The sequence below is a fragment of the Dermacentor silvarum genome, chromosome 3, assembly GCF_013339745.2.
Source record: "Dermacentor silvarum isolate Dsil-2018 chromosome 3, BIME_Dsil_1.4, whole genome shotgun sequence".
Taxonomy (NCBI): domain Eukaryota; kingdom Metazoa; phylum Arthropoda; class Arachnida; order Ixodida; family Ixodidae; genus Dermacentor; species Dermacentor silvarum.
Window position 1 is genome coordinate 43,268,922 of NC_051156.1, and position 5,735 is coordinate 43,274,656.

General features: G+C 46.9%; 1 long non-coding RNA gene across 1 annotated transcript; it reads right to left on the bottom strand.

Annotated features, from left to right (window-relative positions):
• Nucleotides 1-2,089: 2,089 nt before the first annotated feature.
• Nucleotides 2,090-3,272, bottom strand: LOC125944475 (uncharacterized). The gene is made up of 3 exons (XR_007466224.1): nucleotides 3,003-3,272; nucleotides 2,672-2,920; nucleotides 2,090-2,225 (listed from the first exon to the last, which is right to left on the bottom strand). It is a non-coding gene; the product is annotated as an uncharacterized LOC125944475 (long non-coding RNA).
• Between the last annotated feature and the right edge of the window lie 2,463 nt (nucleotides 3,273-5,735).

The window sequence follows — 5,735 nt, forward strand, 5'->3', positions numbered from 1 at the left end:
AGCCTGTCGCCACATCTACCACAGGTTGGAGGATCATGATCATTCAATAGAAAATTGTGGGTGCCGTAGGTGTGTCCTATTCTGAGACGACAGAATAGGACATCAGTTCGTCGTGTTTTTGTTACGGAGGGCCAGTAACTTAACTGTGGCTTAATCAAATGAAGCTTATTACTTGTTTCTGCGTCCCACAAGCGTTGCCAGTGGCTTCGCAGTTTCTTTCGCAAGAAAGGTTTCAAATCTGTTGCAGGAACAGCAGCTGTAGGGTTAATAGCGGGTGTTGTGACTGATGTGGCCATTTGGTCGGCAAGAACATTGCCCTCGATGCCTCGATGCCCAGGCACCCAGCATATAATGACATGTTGGTTAGCTGCGTATGCTCTACAAAGAACAGAATAGAGCTCAATGAGAATAGGGTTTTTCTGTTTACAGGGTGACTTCAAGGCTTTTACGACGCTTTGAGAGTCTGTAAATATAATAGTTTTTTGAAGTTTTGATTTCTTTATATGCTTTACAGCTGACAATATTGCGTAGGCCTCAGCCGTAAAGATACTTGTTTCTTGGTGAAGCACGCCGGATTCTGAGAAGGACGGGCCGACGGCTGCATAGGATACTCCGGCATGTGATTTAGAAGCGTCTGTGTAAAATTCTGTGCACGGGTACTTGGACTGTAATTCTAGGAAATGCATTCCGATTTCAACCTCTGAAGCGTGCTTTGTAACGTCTACAAAGGACATATCACATGCTACCACCTGCCACTCCCAAGGTGGTAACAGCTTGGCTGAAGGCATTAAGCGATGTTCGTGGATTGGGATATCCATTTCTTCGCTAAGCTCCCTGACACGCAGTGAGAAAGGCTGTCTTATAGAGGGACGATTACCAAAAAGTGTAGCACACGTCATATCGTTAACGGTATTAAAACATGGATGCTGATGATTAGAGCGGACTTTAAGGAAATATGCAAGGCTGGTGTATGTTCTCTGCAGATGGAGTGACCACTCATTTGATTCGACGTATAAACTTTCAATGGGACTTGTTCTGAAAGCGCCAGTGGCCAGGCGGATACCTTGATGGTGGACGGGATCCAGCATTTTCAGCGCACTAGGGGCGGCAGAGTGATATACCGCGCTACCGTAGTCCAGTCGTGATGAAATGAGACTCTTGTGAAGATTCATTAAACACTTCCTGTCACTACCCCAGGATGTGTGAGTTAAAATTTTTAGTAAGTTCATTGTTTTTAGACATTTCACCTTGAGATATTTTATATGTGGAATGAAAGTAAGTTTAGAATCAAGTATGATGCCTAGGAACTTGTGCTCTTTGTTGACAGGTATTCGTTGTCCATACATTTCGATAGTGGGATCTGCAACAAGCCCTTTCTTCCTGGTGAAAAGAACACAAGAGCTTTTGTGGGGGTTCACCTTGAATCCATTTTCGTCTGCCCACTTGGACACTTTGTTTAAGCCCTGTTGTACTTGTCTCTCACAGACTGTGAGGTTGCAGGATTTGAAACCTATTTGTATGTCGTCTACGTAGACAGAATAAAAAATTGCTCGCGGTAGTGAGGCACGAAGCGTGTTCATCTTCACGATAAACAGTGTGCAGCTGAGCACACCTCCTTGGGGTACACCAGTTTCCTGTATGAATTGACGTGATAGAACATTGCCGATTTTCACACGGAAGGTACGTTTACACAAATGGCTTTCTATTACGTTTAGCATATTTCCACGGATGCCCATTCCCGACAAGTCTCGTAAAATTCCGTAACGCCAAGTTGTGTCGTACGCCTTTTCCATATCAAGGAATGTCGACAAGAAAAACTGTTTGTGTAGAAATGCATCACGGATATGTCCTTCAATTCGCACAAGATGATCAGTTGTGGACCGCCCTTCTCTGAAGCCACACTGATAGGGATCAAGCATATTGTTCAGTTCAAGGAAATGTATAAGTCGGCGATTAATCATTTTTTCAAAAAGCTTACACAGGCAGCTTGTGAGAGCTATCGGGCGGTAACTTGCCGCCAAGGAAGGGTCTTTACCCAGCTTCAAAACTGGAATAACAATAGCTAGCTAACAATAGTGGTGACGTACAGCTGGCGTCTGCGGGACCTGTGTTCACAGGCCCTGCAGCGTCCCCTTGTTGGGCTCCATGGTGGGTGGCTGGCGTTGCTGCCGAAAATTCCATATATCCTTATGGCTAGTTCCTTCCCATCACTCCCTGATCGCCGTCTGAAACGAGGGCGCACCGAAGACGTGTTCCAGTTCTTTGGACATCAAAAACAAAACTTTCCACGATTCCATGTAATTCACTCGGAAAAATCAGGAAAACAAGTACTAACAATCTCCCCTTTTCTAGTCTCTAAATCCCTTACTGATGCTCTTGGGCCAGGTTATAAGGCATCGAGGATGGCCAGTGGTGATCTCCTCTTGGAGCTCCATGGTCAGAAGCAATATGAAAAGCTGCCTAATCTAGTCTCCTTTGGGGACATCCAAGTAACTGTAACCCCGCACCGCACCATGAACACCACCCGTGGCGTTGTCTCAGACGACGATTTGTTGGAACTCACTGAAGCTGAACTCTTGGAGGGCTTCAGTGAACAGAATGTTATCAACGTTAAGCGAATTAAGATGAGGCGTGACGGAAAAGAAATACAGACCAAGCACCTGATACTCACTTTCAATTCAAGTGTTCTGCCCGAGTCCATCGAGGCCGGGTACATCAAACTTCGTGTGAGGCCATACGTGCCAAATCCTCTGAGATGTTTTAAGTGCCAGCGATTTGGGCACAGTTCACAGAACTGCCGAGGGCGGCAAACTTGTGCGAAATGCAGTAATCATGAACATACCTCTGAATCCTGTGAAAACTCTCTTCACTGTGCGAACTGTAATGGGGAGCATGCCGCGTACTCGCGGTCCTGCCCATGCTGGAAGAAAGAAAAGGAAATTGTTACAATTAAAGTAAAACAAAACATTTCGTTTAAAGAGGCACGTCGGCAGGTGTCCTACCTGCCAAAAACCAGCTTCGCCGAAGTGGTGCGTCAGGGGGCTGCACCACAACGGCCTTCGGCGGCTGCCTGGCACACGCGTAGTGAGCCAGCGATGACGCCATCCGCCCCCTTGGCGGGTGCAGCCAGTACTGCTCCGCCATCCAAAGAGGGCCCATCAACCTCCGGGCTGGTGGGCTCCAAGGCCCCGTCTTTCGAGGCGAGGCTTTCAAGGCAACCACATCGCTCGAAAGAGCGCGTGTCCAGCGCCTCGCAAGAGGCCATGGACACAACACCGAGTGTGAGGGCGCATTCAGCGCCTAAGGAGCGGCGCGATTCCATCGACCGCTCCAAAAATGAAAAATCTCGTGTCACGGCGCCTGGAAAGGGCCCGTGAGCTAACTCTATATTTTTGAACACACAGCATAAAAATCTATCAAAATGAACACACAAATCCTACAATGGAATGTGAGAGGACTTCTCCGTAATCTCGATGATATCACAGAACTCCTCCATAAATATACGCCAAAAGTGCTGTGTGTTCAGGAAACAGATTTAAAACCTACACAAACAAACTTCCTCAGACAATATGCTATATTCCGTAAAGACCGTGATGATGCTGTTGCCTCGTCCGGAGGTGTAGCAATAATTGCAGATCAATGTGTTGCATGCCAGAATCTCTCTCTTCAGACACCACTAGAGGCGGTGTCTGTGCGAGCGATACTTTTCAACAGGTTGGTAACAATCTGTTGTATTTACGTACCGCCACACTATAAACTCGGCAAAACGGAATTTTACGCGCTAATTGACCAGCTCCCGGAACCATACATAATTGCCGGTGATTTTAATGCCCACAGCACTCTGTGGGGAGACTCCCGGTGTGACGCCCGTGGTCGGCTTATAGAGAACTTTTTATTAACCTCTGGTGCGTGTCTCTTTAACAAAAAAGAGCCCACCTATTATAACCTCCACCATAATTCATTTTCTTCTATAGATCTAGCGATTGGCTCTGCTACCCTCCTGCCTTATATAGAATCGAATGTCATTAAGAATCCATTTAGCAGCGACCACTTCCCTGTGACGTTGACCTTGATAGAGGAACATGACAGTCCTCCCCACGCGCCCCGTTGGAAAATAAAATCAGCTGACTGGAAAGGTTTTAAAGAGTCAACCTACTTATCACCAGATTTTATCAACGATTTTAGTATTGACGACGCAGTAGCATATTTTACTAGTTTTATACTCCACGCAGCTGAAAAATTCATTCCACAAACAAAAGGCCTCTCATGTAAAAGACGGGTTCCCTGGTGGAATGACGAGTGCAGGCTGGCACGAAAGAAACAGAACAAAGCCTGGGGCGCACTGCGTCGCTCCCCGACTGCGGAAAATCTTACGGAATTCAAACTGGCAAAATCCCAGGGACGGCCTACGCGGCGACAGGCAAGGAGGGCTAGCTGGTAGAGGTTCCTCTGTGGCATAACATCCTACACCCAAGAGTCCAAAGTATGGAATGGCCTAAGAAAGCTAAAGGGGCAGGAAATCCACCCATTGCCTTTAGTTGACGACCAAGGGAATACCTTGGAAGACCAGGCCAACGCTCTGGGCGAGCACTTCGAGCGTGTGTCAAGCTCCATGGATTACTCAGAAGCATTCATAAAATATAAACAAGTAGCTGAACTTAAGTCACTGGATCGTAAATGCCAACCGAATGAACCATACAACCGTCCATTTAATATTGCCGAGCTGAGAGCTGCCTTGAGCGTATGCAGGAGCTCTACACCGGGAGCTGATAGAATCATGTATGACATGATTAAAAACTTACACACTGACACGCAGATGACACTTCTGGGCCTTTTCAACTCTATCTGGGCTGCCGGATACATCCCATCCTCAGTCGCGTCTCGCAGCGGAAGTAACAGAACCATGAAATGAGATAATTATTTGGGCAAAAAGTGCGTGAAAACCCAAACCAACCGAGTGCAAATAAATGGTCGCGCGTATAACGGAATCATTTGACTGCAGCACTTGTCCGTAGTTGCATATTCTTTAAATTTTTCTGTCTGTAAAAGCATACCGCGCTACAACTGTGGCGTTTTGGTATATCGCGAGTAGCTTGTGTGAACCAAAAAATTGGCTCGACATCCGAAGCCCATGTCTTCTCATGAAGGCCACCTCGTAGTATTTACCAGGTCACAGCGCATGTGAATAACGAAAAAGCACGCAAAAATACGTACTATCAGCACCTAAAGCGAACGTAAAAAAAGCGTCGCGTGATAAGTAACGTAGCGTGTCAACAAACGCACAGAAATCACAGAACCGGGTGGCGCTGGGTCTCCCCTGCGTCTTCTCTGGACCTAAATAAAGTTATTTCACTCACTCACTCAGTGAATCTGACCTACGAGTTTCTGTCTGTCTTGTTCGCGTGTCGGTGCTGATGGTACGTACCGCTTGCGCGATCCACGGCCCCACTCAATTAGTCGCACTGTTCGAGGCTTGTTGAGCCAACGTTTATAGGCAAAAAAGTATCTATAAAAGTTGCGTTGAGCGACCGACGCCATTTGCAAAAACAAACCGCGAAATAGCTTTCAGTGCAATTTCGACGGAAAATCGCAATGATCGCTGCGACGTTGCGACGCTGCGACCAACTGGTTGGTCACAGTCAAAAATGACGGGGTTGGCACTGCGACTGCGATTTTCGTCGCATGCGACAGAAATCGCACTTCCGGTGCGATGCAAATCACATCAAGTGAAACAG